Genomic DNA, 17,505 nt, shown 5'->3' on the forward strand with positions numbered 1-17,505 from the left:
CACTGGTCGATAGCTTGTAGGCCGCTCAAAGAGTCAGTACACATGAGAAATGACGTGCCAGGGCATGAGCAAATGTGCTCAAGAGCACGAGATATGGCTGCCAGCTCTGCAGTGAAAACACCATAGTCATCTGGCAAGGAGTGCTGTTCAATATGTCCTCCATCAACATGCGCAAAGCCTATGTGACCCTCAGCGATCGAGCTGTCAGTGTGAACCACGTGAGAGCACCGGAACACGTCAATAATTGAGAAGAAGTGACAGTGGAAAGCATGGGGTTAACAGAGTCCTTAGGGCCATGCAAAAGGTCCAGACGAAGCTGCGGCCGAGGCATACGCCATGGAGGCATACGTGAACGGACCGCAAGTAGAGGTGGTAAAGGGAAGGACTCCAGTTCACAGAGAAGGGACCACACGTAAACTGCAATTGTTAGCCCTGACCTGGGCCGCTGATGTGGGAGATGGACTGCCGTGGGCGGGAATAGGTGGTGGTAATTCGGGTGCTCAGGAGAAATAAGAATGTGTGCAGCATAACTGGCGAGCAGTTGTGCACATCTGACCTACAACTGAGGGACCCCAGCCTCCACCAATACGCTGGTCACCGGACTCATCCTAAAAGCTCCTGTCACTAGTCAAACCCTGCAGTGGTGCACAGGGTCGAGTAAATGCAATGCTGAGGGTGCTGCTGAACCATAAACCACACTCCCATAGTCAATTTGGGATTGGACAAGGGCTCTGTACAGCTGCAGCAGCATAGAGCGATCTGCTCTTCAATTGGTGTTGCTGAGGCAACAGAGGGCATTGAGATGCTGCCAGCACTTCCACTTAAGCTGACGAAGATGAGGAAGCCACGTCAATTAAGCATCGAAAAACAGTCCTAAGAATCGATATGTCTCCACTACAGTGAGCGGATCGTCATGAAGGTAAAGTTCTGGATCCAGAATGACGGTACGACGCCGACAGAAGTGCATGACACACGACTTTGCGGAAGAAAACTGAAAGCCATGGGTTAGAGTCCATGACTGCGCGTTGTGGATGGCTACCTGCAGGCGCCACTCAGCAGCACCAGTACTGGAGGAGCAGTACGAAATGAAAAAGTCGTCTGCATACATAGAAGGTGAGACGGAGGGCCCAACAGCTGCTCTAGACCGTTAAAGGCCACTAAAAATACACACACCCTCAATACAGAGCCCTGCAGAACTCCATTCTCCTGGACATGGATGCAACTATGGGAGGTACCAACTTGGGCATGGAAAGTACAGAGCAACAGGAAGTTTTGGATAAAAATCGGGAGCCGGCCCCGTAGACCAAACTCATACAATGTGGTAAGGATATGATGTCGCCAGGTCGTGTCATATGCTTCACATAAGTCAAAAAAGATTGCAACCAGGTGTTGGCGTCTGGGAAAGGCTGTTTGGATTGCAGATTCGAGGGACACAAGATTATCAGTGGTAGAGCGACCCTGGCGGAAGCCACCCTGACATGGAGCCAGCAAGCTACGTGACTCCAGGACCCAACCATACTGCCGACACACCGTACCCTCCAGCAACTTACAAAGAACGTTGGTGAGGCTGATGGGCTGATAGCTATCCACATCAAGTGGGTTTTTACCGGGGTTGAGCACTGGAATGGTGGTGCTCTCCCACCACTGCGATGGAAAGACGCCATCGCACCAGATCAGGTTGAAGATGACGAGGAAATGTCACTTGTAGTCAGATGAAAGATGTTTAATCATTTGGCTGTGGATCCAACCAGGCCCAGGAGCTGTGTCGGGGTAATGTGCAAGGGCACTGAGGAGCTCCCACTCTGTGAATGGGGTGTTATAGGATTCACTGTGGCATGTAGTGAATGAGAGGACTTTCCTTTCCGGCCGCTGTTTGAGAGTGCGAAGGGCTGGGTGGCAATTCTCTGATGCAGAGGCTCAAGCAAAGTGCTCGGCAATCACGTTTGCGTCGGTAGATAACACGCCATTTATGGTAACACTGGGAACACCTGTTAGGGTCTGGTACCCGAAAAGACATTTGATCTTTGCCCAGACTTGGGAAGGTGACGTATGGCACCCAATGGTCGAGACGTCTCTCTCCCAACACTCCTGCTTCCGTCGTTTGATGAGTTGGTGAACGTCGGCGTGGAACTTTTTAAAGGCTATGAGGTGCTCCAGGCAAAGATGCCACTGTAGAACTCGCTGACGCTCCTTAATTGCTTCAGCAACTTCTGGCGACCAAGGGACTGCCTTACGCCAGAGGCATCCTAAAAAGCGAGGGATCGCGTTTTCTGCCACAGAAACAATTGTGGTAGTCACCTGCTCAACCATGGCATCAGTGTTACCATGTGGAGGAGATTCAACGGTGACAGCAGAGGTGAAAGTTCACCAGTCCGCCTTGTTTAAAGCCTATATGAATATACGTCCATGGGCTTGACGCCAGAGCAGTGACAGGAAAATTGGGAAATGGTCACTACCACACAGGTTGTCAGGCTGTCATGTGCTCTCCAGGGGACAGATAGGAGAAGTCCTAGGCTGCAAATTAATAAATCAATGGCATGAGTCACACTTAAATGTGTGGTGGCCCCAGTATTTAAGAGGAACAGGTCAAGCTGAGACATTAAAGTTTCGACATCTCTGCCTCGGCCAGTAAGCTCGGTGCCACCCCGGTTATGGGCGTTAAAATCTCCCTAAAAGTGGGAAAGGTTTATGGAGTTGATCAATCAGTGCAGCTAATACATTGAGGTACTGCACAATCTGGAGGAAGATATACATTGCAAACAGTTATTTCCTGCGTCATCCTCATTCTGACAGTAACAGAGGGGTTTGAAGGGGCACAGTGTCACTACAGACAGAGTTTAGGACATAAACACAAACTCCACCTGACACACAATTATAGTCGCTATGGTTCCTGTAATATCCCTTATAGCTGTGGAGGGCAGGGGTCTGCATTTCCGGGAACCAGGTTTCCTGGAGGGCAATGCAGATAGGTGTAAAGCTTAACAGTAGCCGTAGCTCAGACAGGTGGAGGAAAAAACCCCTGCAATTCCACTGGAGGATGACGTCATCGTGAGACTGGGAAGGCATGGAACATACAATGAGGCAGTTTACGCCTCAGAGTCACCTGCTGCCACCGACTTTTTGCCTGAGCAGTCTATATCCATTGTGTCTGAGGGTCTGGCAATCTAGGTCCTCAGCAGACACCAGAATCGGCACACCACCCTCAGACGTAGAGCTTGTGGTATGGGTTCCACCACAATTTCCTTGGTCTTAAGCATCTTCTTTTTTGAATTTCTGTTGCTGCTCCTTGGGTTTCCCTGGCTGGGAGGACATCACTGGCTCAGTCAACTAGCTGCTTTTAAGCTCCAGACACTGGTGGATGTCATATTTCCCACAAGCAGAAACCTGGGAAGGGAGTGACCCAAGGGACCCCTTCCTAGCGAGAGAAGCCGAAGAAGACGTACGGTTCTCCAGCTTAGAAGTGGGGATGGATGTCCTTGATTGTTGGAGGGGGGGGGCGTGTTGCTCCCAAAGTAGGTGGTGCGGGAGCAACAGGGAGGGAAATGCCCCCCCCCCCACCATCAAGGGGGCAGGTGTAGTCTTCTGGTTCTGAGAGGTGACTAGGGTTGGCAGAGCTGATGGCGACAGAACTGTTGTAGTGGCGGTGTAAGACGATGTCATACGTACAGGATGCAGGTGTTCCAATTTTCTCTTAGCCTCAGTGTAGGTCAGTCAGTCTTGTACTCCATGATTTTCTTTTCTTTCTGGAGAATCCTGCAGACTGGCAGGCAAGGCAAATGGTGCTCTCCACAGTTGACACAGATGGGAGACGGGGCATATGGAGTATTGGGATGTGATGGGCATCTACAATCTTGACATGTGAGATTGGAAGTACAGTGGGAAGACATATGGCCGAACTTCCAGCACATAAAGCACCGCATCGGTGGAGAGATATAGGGCTTGACATCACAGCAGTAGACCATCACTTTGACCTTCTCAGGCAATGTATCACCCTCGAAGGCCAAGATGAAGGCACCAGTGGCAACCTGATTATCCCTCAGACCCCGGTGGACATACCGGAAAAAATGTACACCTCACTGCTCTTAATTGGCACACAGCTCATTGTCAGACTGCCAAAGAATGTTCCTGTGAAATATGATGCCCTGGACCATATTTAAGCTCTTATGGGCATATGGTTACAGAAACAGTCCCAAGTTCGTCACAAGCGAGTAACATCTGTGACTGGGCAGAGGATGCTGTTTTCATCAAGACTGACCCAAATCTCGTTTGGACAATCTCTCCACCTTCCCAAACTTGTCCTCTAAATGCTCAACAAAAAATCAAGGCTCCATCATCATGAAAGATTCCCCATCAGCTCTCGAATACGCAAGGTACTGGGACGAATAAGATCCACTGCCATCCTTAGCCTGACGTTCCTCCCATGGTGGAGTGGTACTTCTCTGTGTTGAATTGATCTCGTGAATGCTTAGAGACTGCTGATGTTTTACCAGCAGCAAGAGATGGTGGACTGCACTTCATCGTGAGCTGGGGCCCTCCCCATGGGCTCCTCCCGGCTGCAGCAAAGTCCACCTGGCAGGATGACCTTTGCCTGGAGTCCCCATGCCCCAGGGGGATGGGCGTCTATCCCTTGGCATACATAGGGAGTTAACGGCGCAGGCATTAGCGGAGTGATCCCTGTGTGGCCAAGGGGCTACAACCAACCGGGTATATGTAGGCCCCACCACAACAGACTGGCTACCGTGCTGGATATGAGGTGCAAAGAAGTCCATGGTCATCGTCAATGCAGAAAGCAACACTGCTTAGTTCATGCCGGAAAATGCATCCAGGAAGTTGTCTTCGCCCAAGAGATGGAGAATGGGAGGGACTGAAATGCGACTATGAGACACAATGCGCCATGTAAGGCACCCTTCCCCAACTGGCTCGCTCTTCTGGAAAATTTTGAAGAATGGTGGTCAAAACCTACAGGGGACTATCACATCAAGTCTGAAACGTGTGAAACTTCTTTTAGTTGCCTCTTATGACACGCAGGAATATGTCGGGCCTATTCCTAGTCCCAGACCTGCTGAGGGGGGCAACATGAATTCAATAAAGATGCACATTAACCAATACGTAGGCAGATATTTCATTCAGTTAGCCATCTTCTGTGTTTATGAATTATTTTGAAGAGAAGGTAAAACAAATGTCTTTAGACAACTTCTTGAAAATAAAAAAAAAGACATGCATTTTATAAACTGTTTTAGTATTTTTTCGGAATGGAATGCATTATCCTCTTTTTACGTGGATTCCAACAGAAAAATGTTTCGCATAACAAGTTTTTTGCAATGCGAGTAACACTCAGAAGTGAATTATCCTCGTTAAACGAGATCCCACTATACAGTTAATTTGTAAACAAGATGATCTTTTTTCAAATTTCTCACAGTTACTTACTGGATCTGCTTAATTTATTTATCGATGTGTTCCCGTAAAGTTTTCCAGTTTTGCGTTTATTTATTGTTAACACAGTGTATTTATTATAAAACAATCTACATTATGCTCAATTCAGAATTAATGTTAAACAAGGAATTACGTAATTTTAATAAAAAATAAACATACATAACATTTTCCATAGGCCTATGTTTTTGTATCACAGAACCCCTAGTTTTGAGACACGTAGCAGGATGGTTATTTAACTTACTGTCTTTCAGTTTCAAAAGAAGACAACATTTTCTTTTAATTAATTGCGAGAATATTTAGTACATATTTATACAAATAATGGTATAGTTTTTTTGTAAGATTTTTCAACTCTTTTATAAAGCACTATCATAATAACAATGATTCACTTCACGGCAATCACCACAATTACTACACGAAAGAAATGATTGATTAACCGGTGACCAAAAATGACAATTTCGTGGGAATCCCTATGAAACCACAGAACTAGGAAAATAGAAACAACGTCAACATGCAGTGTGTGAATTAAAGTCTGAGTTGAGCTCAGACATCCTAGATCCCCTCGGTAGAACTTACCGTACCTTGTTTCACTGCTGCCAATCCTAGCGATGTATTGTTTGGTTGGAAGCTTGTTAGTGAAATGCATTCTAGTAACCATGGTGCCAAATCTTGCACATAAGCTGTGTGCATGTTGTTGCAGCCATTTTGTATCACATTTGAACTTGAGCATCTTTTGAATGGGCTTTCATAAATTGTTCTCGTTCTGTGTGATATTTCTATCACGGCAGATTATTGGCACATAATCTAAGTTGTCAGTAATACACACGATGCTGCTACTGCACCGCCATTGCAGCCTGGAAGTTGATGTGGTCCTTCCCCTTTCCTTGAAAAGCCGTCAAAGGTAAATACTATCCGTAGAAGACTTAGTGACTCTTGCCGCCCTAGTTCCATTCCGTAGAAGAGGGAAGAGAACGATAGACATCGTGTTGCTTCTCACTGCTGCAGGTGTTTGCGTATTTGAACTCTTCAACAGGTTTAAATTAAATTTGCATTCATTATTATCAATATGTACCACATCTGGACTTGAGAGAATTTGCAAGGTGCTTTCATAAAACCTTGTAACTTCCGTGTGACATTTATACCATAGCAAATGATCGTCATGAAACATATGTTTCCAGCCATGCTGCAACTGCTTTCTCCTGCGACCACAACCCGCTGAGCAGGCTTTGCGACCCCCCAGGGGGTCGCGACCCACATGTTGAAGAACACTGCGCTAATTGTTTGTGCATACAATTCCCCAATGTCCTTGGTGGAGTAATTGCAACATATCTTTGAGCAACACTTTAGGGATAAACGCACGTGCTTGTCCAGAGTCATTTTGCATTTCAACCACACCATGATCGATGGAAAGTTTATTCCAAGGAGCAAACTATCAGCACACAAAAGAATTCTGAATGTTTTGCTCTGACCAAGGCCAAGCAATACGGATATAGTGCAACAGAGGGTACATGTCAGGGTCTGCTTCTGTGGCCTGAGCAGTTTTCCAACATTGCATTGGAAAAGTATGTAAAAGTTCACTGTCCAGCACATCAATCTGACAACAAGATGCGGCAGTACAGTCTGTGTGTAAACTCAAGAGCGAACAGCGCTTTTGGTGGGGGAAGTGGCCTTTCCCAGAAGAACTCTGCCACTGGCCTACAGGGCCACTCAGAATCAGTTGCCCGTTACCTGTCTAGCGGTGTAGTTCGGCGTGCAGTGATATACGTCGTTTCTGTTCGTGGGATCTTAGTTGCCAGTGTCAGTCAGTTGACTTTGTATACTCACTGATATACTTCAGTACCTGGAAGTGATGGATAATAGCTTTGCATTGCAAGAAAATGTGCAGAATACGGAGGAGATTGTGGCGGCAACACCGTCCAACGCACGAAGGGCTGAACTACGGCACTGCCGACACAAGTAGGGCAGCTGTACCGTTACGCCGAATTTCGGCAACGGTGCGTCGCACACCTGACCATAGACTTACTAAATAAAAACTAGACCGCGCATTGGCGCTAGTGTCGCGTCCCCAGATTGAACGTGATAGAAGCCGCCATTTTTAGGGAAACAGTGCGTAAACATGGTTCGTTCGTGTGCTGCTTTTAATTGTAACAGTAAGAATGGAAGCAAAGACGAAGACAGAAACAATGTTACATTTCACAGGTCACTCATTTCTGGTTGTTTGTTACTTTCTGTTACTTGTATATAGTATTTTCATGGAGAAATAATACATCATGAGCGTTTGCTTTGGTTGAGGTTTCCCCTTACAAACGATTTTCTAAATCGGAAATGGATTGTTGCTACTCGGAGAGAGAACTTCCAACCGACAGCAAATCATTTACTGTGCTCTCTTCATTTTGAAGAGGATTGTTACATGGGAAATTATGTAAATAGATGTCAACTGAAGGACGATGTTATACCGACAGTATTTGGATTTCCAACTCATTTGAAAAAGGTATAGTGTTTGCAAAGCCAATTAATGCAAATGCTAAATGTAGGTGACAGCAGATTGTTCTATAGGCTAACCTGATGCCTATATTTACACCTTATACTGTATCTAATAAACTTCCTGCTACAAAAATTGCAAGTTACATAGGGAAAAAGTTGCAGTGTTGGATTACAGACAAAGGTACTTTGTTGCATGTCAAGTACTTATATTGTATTTGCATACAAATTACTAAAAATACCAACAGGGTTAATGTACTAAGTTGAACTGAATGGAGAACTAGGCACATGATAGGTATTTAGATTTTTAATCAAATATATATTACGTATGAATCAGAGGTAGGTCGAGTAATTGCGTTTAGATACTTAACATGTGTTGTCAGGTGGTGTTTATACTTCGTAAATGGTCAAATATTTGATCAAATGTTGCAAACTCAACCACTTGCAGAGGTGCTATCAGTGTTAAAAACTAATGTGCGAATGAAATTCCTACAGTATTTAAAGTCATATGGGATATTACAATTAATTTTACCAAAATTCGAGTGTAGACAATACTGTGCTAAACAAAAGTAAGCGTGTAAAATGTACACAGTAGTCGGCAAAAGCAAACAGGACCTGACAGGAAAATTATGTGATTTAAATAATAATCATACTGTCTGCTACTGCCTGCTACTTTATCTAATGCAAATAGCTCGATGTAAACTCGCTCCACCTTGTCAGGAAAGAGCCTTACATTCTTAAATTTCGCGTCTCTATGCAGACGTATTTCGGAAATTGGGAAACTTCATTCATTTAAGTATACTTTTAAAATAGACTCGAATACTCAGTATTTTTTTAGACAAACATGTGTTTAATTTGTGCTTTAATTTGCTCTTGTTGCGTCTCATATACTTCAAATCACAACCCCAGTACTAGGATTCATCCCTGCAAATGGCGGCGATCAGCTGCTTCAATTGGGGGACAGTTGCCTCGCTTCTCCGCTACGGCGTGGTAGGGGCTTGCACCGGACCGCAGGGGAACAAAGCAGGCGGACAATGCGAGCTAGTCGACGCGACGCGACACACGTCTCTCAGTCCTCCCGCCGCGGACCACGTGCGTCGAGTCAACGTGACTCCGCCGTAAATGCGTGCGCGCGGTCGTAAACGCAGCCGCCGTTCCGCAGTGTGCACCACACTGTTAAAGCGTCTTTCGCTCCTTCGCGGACGTTACGGCGCCTCCGGTCGCGCCAGGAGCAGAACATTCCGTGACGCGGCCTTTTGTCTCGCTCGGTCCACGTGGTCGCGCCGCGGCTCATCACTGGAGTGTATACCCTCCGGGATCGGTGATCGAGCCGTGCCGCCAGTGCAACGCACCTGTACGGACGGACATTAGCGATGAATGGTATTTGTCATTTATTGTAACGCTAGGAAGAATAAATGTGTCCTGACCCGAAACTGCTTTAGTCGTTTTTTGTCACCAAGCCTCTCCCTTGAGCATAGTGCGTGGGCGCGGCGATAAAGCCGGTTCACTGCACGTGAGCGACTGTAAGCGGAGATACCACACGTTCCCGCTTCAAGATATTTGCGGAGTAACGAGCGTTCGATCGTCTCTAACGTTATTACAGCGTGTGTTAAGGAGGCGACACAAAAAGAACTGTTGGCTAATATTACCAGTCCCAATCAAAGGGCTGCAATTTATGCAAACGTCAGCCTCGCCACAATAGGATGCATAAGGAAGGAACGCGAAAACAAGGCGCATAGTTTACTGGAATCGCCGCGAAGGAAAACTAATAATTTAGGTACGAAACCCATCGTTATAGAGTTTCACAAAATCGGTCATTCGGCAAACGATGGAGGACTTTTACATAAACCAAAAAATAGTGCCCACATTTCGGGAATTACTTACTGCCGTGAAACAAAAAATACATTTTCCTTGGCAGAAAGATGTTTTACACAAGACATTGCGTGAAATGGGATTTACCTGGAAGTACTTTTCAGACATCTTTACGAAGACAGTGACAAAAAAAAAGCAGTGCGAATCGAACTAACTACACAATCGAAATTATACATTTCTGGTTACTGTTCAAACACTCTTCGTGTTACAAGAATTGTTAAGTTTCAATGCATCCCTTCAAAGAAAACTTCTACCTTTTAGTAGAAACACAAAGTAAGAACAAGTGTTAAATTCTACAGATTGATTTCAACTATATCTGGTTCGTCTTACGAATAGAGGAACATACATTAACATGAATAGGCATTCGGTTCTATGTTTGTAATAGAATCCTGACTTCCGTTCTTATGTTAATATTATTTACTCTATAATGTTTTGTTTCGAATAAGCTATCGTCTTTTGATTTCCTTATACTGTTAACGCATTTGTGTAAAAATAAACGCATCCGGGACGTATTTGTACACGGCATCGCCACAGATTTAAAGCGCGCGCCACGGCAGGGACGGTACTAAGTTGTGAAACAGCCCGTAGAAGCGCCCTGTGACGTAGCAGGGTAGGCAGAGTGGGGACTCGCTCGCTTGCTCTACAGTTTACTGACAGACTATAGCATTGAATTCAGAATCAGGACCAACATTAAGATGAGAAAGGGCATCAACATTTGTGTGCTTCAACGTGGACAGGTACAATATTTCGTACTGATACTGTGACATAACATAGCCCAATGTTGTACCTTCTGAGCCGTGCATGGCAGAACAGTTGTGAACAAAGACTGAAGTGGCTTACATTCCATCACTAGGTAAAACTTCTGACCGAACAGATAGTGGTGAAACTATGTAACTCTTCGGTTGTTTGCAGATGGCGCTGTCGTTTATCGAGTAATAAAGTCATCAGAACATCAAAAAAAAAACTACAAAACGGTTTAGAAAAAATATCTGAATGGTGTGAAAAGTGGAAGTTCACCCTAAATAACGAAAAGTGTGAGGTCATCCACATGAGTCCTAAAAGGAACTCGGTAAACTTTGGTTACGCGATAAATCAGTCTAATTTAAAAGCTGTAAATTCAACTAAATACCTAGGAATTACAATTATGAACAACTTAAATTGGAAGAAAAGCACAAAAAATTTGAATGAAATTACAATGAAATCAGACCATTAGCTGCTTAGAGGCGTTGATAAATATCAAAGTGTACAGTTGAAAATGTATGCGCCGTCTGGGACCTCGAGCCCAATACCTCCTGCTTACAGGGCAGATACTCTATCCAACTGAGCCATTGAGGACACAGAGGGCAATGCGACTGCAGGGACTCATCTCTAACACGATCCCCGTGACACCCACATTTCCATCTTACAGTCCACACGCTACATTTGTAGTGCCCCTGCCCTCTATATTCATTCCCAAAAAAGTTTAAGCAATATCAGTGCATCGGCACTGAAAAAGATCATTCGCTGGTAAGCCTTATCTATATGAAGATGGTATATTTTTATCAACGCCTGTAAGCAGCTAATGGTCTGGATTTCATTGTAATTTCATTATCGAGAGCTGGAAGATGATCAATGGTATCTGTTCTCTTGGACGCGTCCGAAGGAACAGATACCATCTTCATATATATAAGGCTTACCGGCCAATGATCTTCTTCAGTGCGGATGCACTCACGTTGCTCAAACTCTTAAGGGAATCGGCAGAGTGACTGCTGCGAGTAATAAGTATATGGGGCAAGTGCACTACAAATGTAGTGGTTGGACAGGAAATTGGGAATGTGGGTCTCACGGGGAACGTGCCAGACACACGTCCCTGCGATCGCACTGGTCTCTGTGTTGTCGATGGCTCAGTAGGCTAGAGCGTCTGCTACGAAGCAGGAAACCCGGATTCAAACCCCAGTCGGGGCACTTATTTTCAACTGTCCCCGTTGATATTTATAAACGCCAGTAAGCAGCTAATGGTCTGGATTTCACTGTAATTTCATTCTTCGAGAGCTACAAGATGACCAACGGAATCTGTTCTTTCGGATATGTCTGATATATCACATAGAACATTTCGTGGGGAAGGTTAATCAAAGACTGTGTTTTATTGGCAGGACACTTTGAAAATGTAACAGATCTACTAAGGAGAATGCATACTCTAAGCTTGTCTGTTCTCTTTTAGAATACTGCTGGACTGTGCGAGATCCTTACCAGATAGGAATGACAGAGCACATCGAAAAAGTTTAAAGAAGGGCAGCACGTTTTCTATTATTGCGAAATAAGGGAGAGAGTGTCACTGAAATGATACCGGATTTGGGATGGACACCATTAGACAAAGAAGTTTTTCGTTGCGGAGCAATCTTCTCCTGAAATTCCAATCACCAACTTTCTCCTCTGAATCCGAAAATATTTCAATGATGCCGACCTACATCGGGACAAATGATCACCATGATAAAATAAGGGAAATCAGAACTTGTACAGAAAGATATAGGTGATCGTCCTTTCCACAGGCTATACGAGACTGGAATAATAGAGAATTGTGAAGTTTGTTCGATGAACCCTCTGCCAGACACTTAAATGTGACTAGAAGAGTATCCATGTAGATGTAGACGTAGATATATGTCTTTTTTGACTCCTTTCATCAGGTGTGATATTTTGTTGGCTTCTGTTATATTCGGATTCATGATGTTGAAATATCTAAAACATTCTATATATACGCTACTGGCCATTAAAATTGCTACATCAAGAAGAAAAGCAAATGATAAACGGGTATTCATTGGACAAATATATTATACTACATTTGACATGTGATTACATTTTCACGCAATTTGGGTGCTTAGATCATGAGAAATCAGTACCCAGAACAACCATCTCTGGCCGTAATAACGGCCTTGATACGCCTGGGCATTGAGTCAAACAGAGCTTGGAAGGCATGTACAGGTACAGCTGCCCATGCAGCTTCAACACGATACCACAGTTCATCAAGAGTAGTGACTGGTGTATTGTCACGAGCCAGTTGCTCGGCCACCATTGACCAGACGTTTTCAATTGGTGAGAGATCTGGAGAATGTGCTGGCCAGGGCAACAGTCGAACATTTTCTGTATCCAGAAAGGCCCGTACGGGACCTGCAACATGCGGTCGTGCATTATCCTGCTGAAATGTAAGGTTTCGTAGGGATCGAATGAAGGGTAGAGCCACGGGTCGTAACACATCTTAAATGTAACGTCCACTGTTCAAAGTGCCGTCAATGCAAACAAGAGATGACCGAAACGTGTAACCAATGGCACCCCATTCCATCATGCCGGGTGATACGCCAGTATGGCGATGACGAATACTCGCTACCAATGTGCGTTCACCGCGATGTCGCCAAACACGGATGCGACCTTGTGTGAATGCTCTGAAGTGCTAATCATTTGCATATCACAGCATCTTCTTCCTGTCGGTTAAATTTCGCGTCTGTAGCATGTCATCTTCGTGGTGTAGCAATTTTAATGGCCAGTAGTGTATGACTGTATCATTGCACCTTGACATTGGGCTATTTTTTTCTGCTCTTGAATTACAGAGTGTGGGCAGCCTCTTGACTGGACACGCTGAGCTACCGTGTTGGCGACCATGAGACCACGCCATTCATACACAAATCTTGCCCTTGTACCGTTTGGCTTAGGCTCTCCTAAAGGCTTTTTGCCGCTGATATTTTTAATTGTAACAAATCGATGTATGAATGATGTTTGTGACAGATTCCAGATGTGACGTTGCACTGAAACGGCATAGTGTCATAAAACACAAATTTTATAGAGAAATGATAGAATGCGATGAAATCCAACACGGGATCCAATAATTAGCAAGCGAGTGATGTCACGTGACCTGACCCAAATGCTGTGAAATACTATTGGTTAGTTTTGTTTCGGTAAGTGAAACCAAGGAGTTAAAATTTACACTTGTTGGGTGAAACTCTAAACGAAACCCAACAATGGTGGCAGTTCTAACTGGTAACTTCTGGCAACACGATTTAGGACTGTTGTCACGCCACTATGAGTGCTACTGTCGTTCTGGTTTCCATACCGTAACACGAGACTTGTTCTTCTTATAACTTGATGTGTGAGTCTCAAGGTAACAAGGTTCCAGCGTTGCCAACGTGGGGGTTTCCCCCTAAAATTAGAGTGAATCATCTGCCTTAGTAATTTAGAGGGATAAACGCTTCGGGTCGAAATGTAGGGGGAAGGGTCAACATACCAGTATCTCATGCAGAAACTACTGAATTTTTTTATTGAACACTAAAATGTGTCATACTAAAAATTAGTAATTTTCCACACAGGACTTCCGAAATGAGTGCATGAGAATATTGTTCAATATCCGGAGTTTTAATGGAAGGTTGTATCGGTGGAAATAAATACTAATTACTGTTCTCTGTGTTTCATGCATGTTATAAACGGATTACTATCAATAATTAATAATGCTCACACCTCATTGCTTTTCAGACTGGTTGACCCCTGGTCTGTCCGGTCAAGAATGTAGAGCCTTTTGCAAATATTGCTATTCTACGCTTAAAGCTCAAAAAAGCATCTGTTAGGTCACGCAAAAAGTAATAGCACGAAGGAAAACGTGAAATGGAGAAAATAGCCATATCATGCCAAAATATAAGGCCTCTAGAAATCTGTAACTATGTTAAATGGACAGAATTAAAGGTTGCTGTTTATGTTGTCCAACACTTCTCTAGTAATAGCGTAAATCACCAAGGAGAACAGCTACCAATGTACTTCTCTGTAGGGACTAAAAATACATCGCACAAATTGTACCGCAGTAATTAAAAAGGTAAATGAGTCGTGTCTGCTGTTTTTCTGATTTGCCCTCTGTTCTCCATCACTCCGTACTCAAACTACTAAATTCGCCATCCCCTTCCCTGTGCGAACCCCCATTATGCTTGATATTTTGAGTGTATTTAAATTATGTTTTCATTTTATTGCAATTTGTTCAACATTTCAGTGATCTTGTCATTATTGCTAGGGTGTGAAATTGATTTGGTTGTAATATGTTCTAGGGCATATATTAGTGACCATTGAGGTCGAATATCTAGCCTGATCTTTAAGGTGGCAATTTCTTACTTGCCTGTCTTGTGTATGAATTGTAACATTGGGCATGGTCAAGACAAGCAAACGCCAGCAGCCCAATGAATATTGGTTCGTTTTCTGAGCTGGCTGTTTAATCTAATTCCCGTGTTTGGTAATTACTCTTAAGCAATTAACCAGTTAATCTTGTTTTAATTGTGCAGTGATTTTGGTCCAGGTCTGCAATCGGTATTGCTGTGTCCGGCCCTTGGAATTTACTTATTTGATGCTCAGTCTTGGTTAGATTATGCATCTGTTTGTTTCCCCTCGGCTTCCTGAGTTGGTCATAGCGTTGGAGCCGCTGGTCCCTGGCGTGTTATCCACTAACCTCCGATTCACAGGTCGTGGTATGCCACCTCCGGTCTTGCGGTAGCCAGTGAGGCAGCACGGCCTCCTCGCTTACCACAGTGTCTCTCTATAATTAAGTTCTTCATGTTTTGGCGACAGCCGAGCCTTGCCTTCCCAGCCTGGCTTTGTCTTGTATTGCTGCTTGATTTGGAGGTCTTTCAATTCTTAACTGTGTATTGCTTTAAATTTTAAAATCGTTGTTACATTCTGTTCCAAAATTGTTAGTCCCCAAAGGGCGTTCCAAATCTTTGTTATAATGCTGGATGTATAAATTTTAAAATATTGTCAAATCCTGAACTTAGAGAATTTGAATATTGCTACTTTCCTGAAAAGTTGCAAATTGCTAGCGCCAAAAGCGCACTCAAGTTATTTTAATGGTAATCCTGTCCTTGTACAAATTTTGCTAAATAAGGGCGTCATTCCTTGTTTCAAGTTTACTGTCTAAGGAGTGGTTTCCAAATTGTTAGGGTAATGACCTTTCTGTAATTATAGTGAAGTCAGATTTGCCTGGTTGAAATGTTACAGTCGCCTAAAGGGCTTTCTAACTGTATTTTTATGTATTTGAAACGATGTTTTAAAGAGGTATTACTTGTTCCGAAAAAAGAAAAAAAAATATTGTAAGTTTGGTCCTTTTGGTTCGCTGTCCTGAAATCTATATGGCAGTTACTATTCACTTATATGTTATTGATAGTTTTTAAGTATATCTTATTAAATAAAGGATTACCAACCATTGTGAAGCAACAAATGGTTTCCCTTAAACTCAGCCTGCACCTTCCTCCTTAAGTTCTTGTCATATCCTGGGGCATCCACTGACGTTTCAATGGTAGCCCCAGAGCGTGGTTGTCCTCCTCTTAGAAGTCATTTGTTGCTGTTTACCTCGTATATTAGGCCCAATATATAAAATTACAATTGCTTCAGATCTGAGTGAGTGTGATGTAGAACATGGCTTGTGTTGGTTTATCTTACTTCCGGCGGGAGCAACTGCAGTATGAGCTCTGACTTCAGCTCCAAGAGGACGGTTGGGGGTCCCTGAACTTGTGGTTCAATTACCTGCCGTCTGGTCCAGTCTGGTCGACACTACTGTGGCCATCATTGGCAAGGTAGGTGTTGCAGTTTCTACCTATTCTTCTGCCTTGCAAGAAACCGACCGATATCTTAGTTTCCTTAGAGACAGTAAATCCACCCACAAAGAATTATTAAGAATACATGCTCAACTCTACCTTTGCAGTTAATGGTCTGGGTTGTTGCCAGCTTAGTCAGTCACAGCAGGAGGCGGTTGATAAGTTACAGGTCGAGGTTCACAAATTGTTAGTTTCAACTAGTACCTTAGGGTTGGAAGAACAACTCCTTGATACCGAGAATCTCTTGAAAGATGTATTGTAACCTCCCCACAATAATTTAAACAATATGAGTATGATTCTAATTTAGTGTAACCTCCCCACAAAATAATTTAAAATCATTAATATTAAATAAATATCGTCATTCAGTGTAACCTGCCCACAAAATTCATTCTGATTTAATCTAAGCTCAAAATTCATTCACATTTAGCGTAACCTCAAAACAGAAAATATTAACATAAATATTATTCACGTTTAGTGTAAGCTCAAAACAGAAAAATTCGTAAACCTCTCAACAGTAAAAATTATAATTATGTCGTTCACATTCAGTGTAATGTCTCAATAAAAAATGAATTCAGTAACTTGGTAAAAAAACAATGTAACTAACCTCTCAATTAAATTATCACTCAGTTATGACTTCTCAATAATTCACTGTGAATTGAACCTGGTAAATTTTGGACGACCGCAGTGCTGCGTCATGGCCCTGAAAGATCATTCTGAATAAAAAAAAGGAAAAATTCTTACCTCAATGAAGTCACCAGATATATCTGCTCTTACAATAAATTTTTCTGGCACAGTTCTGTGCAATGCTCGCCGACCTATCTGTCATTTATGAAAGGAAGCAACTGATTTTTCTATTGCAATAATCGGAATGATCATGGATGGGAGAAATTGGTAAATTCTTTAAATTCAAATGAATGGTTGTTAAAAGTCACTTTTTATGAGAAAGATTATTATTACGAGATTTTTTTTAAAACATTTACATAGGACTTGAGATAACACTACTACATATGCGCGAGGCTGCCTTTTACCTTATACATTAATACTCAGGCTCCGACATCGCTGCACCGCGACCGGGCCAGCCAACACGATACACCAGACCAGACCAGAGCAGATTCCAGACTAGCAACAA

This window comes from Schistocerca nitens, chromosome 2, assembly GCF_023898315.1.
Source record: "Schistocerca nitens isolate TAMUIC-IGC-003100 chromosome 2, iqSchNite1.1, whole genome shotgun sequence".
NCBI lineage: Eukaryota > Metazoa > Arthropoda > Insecta > Orthoptera > Acrididae > Schistocerca > Schistocerca nitens.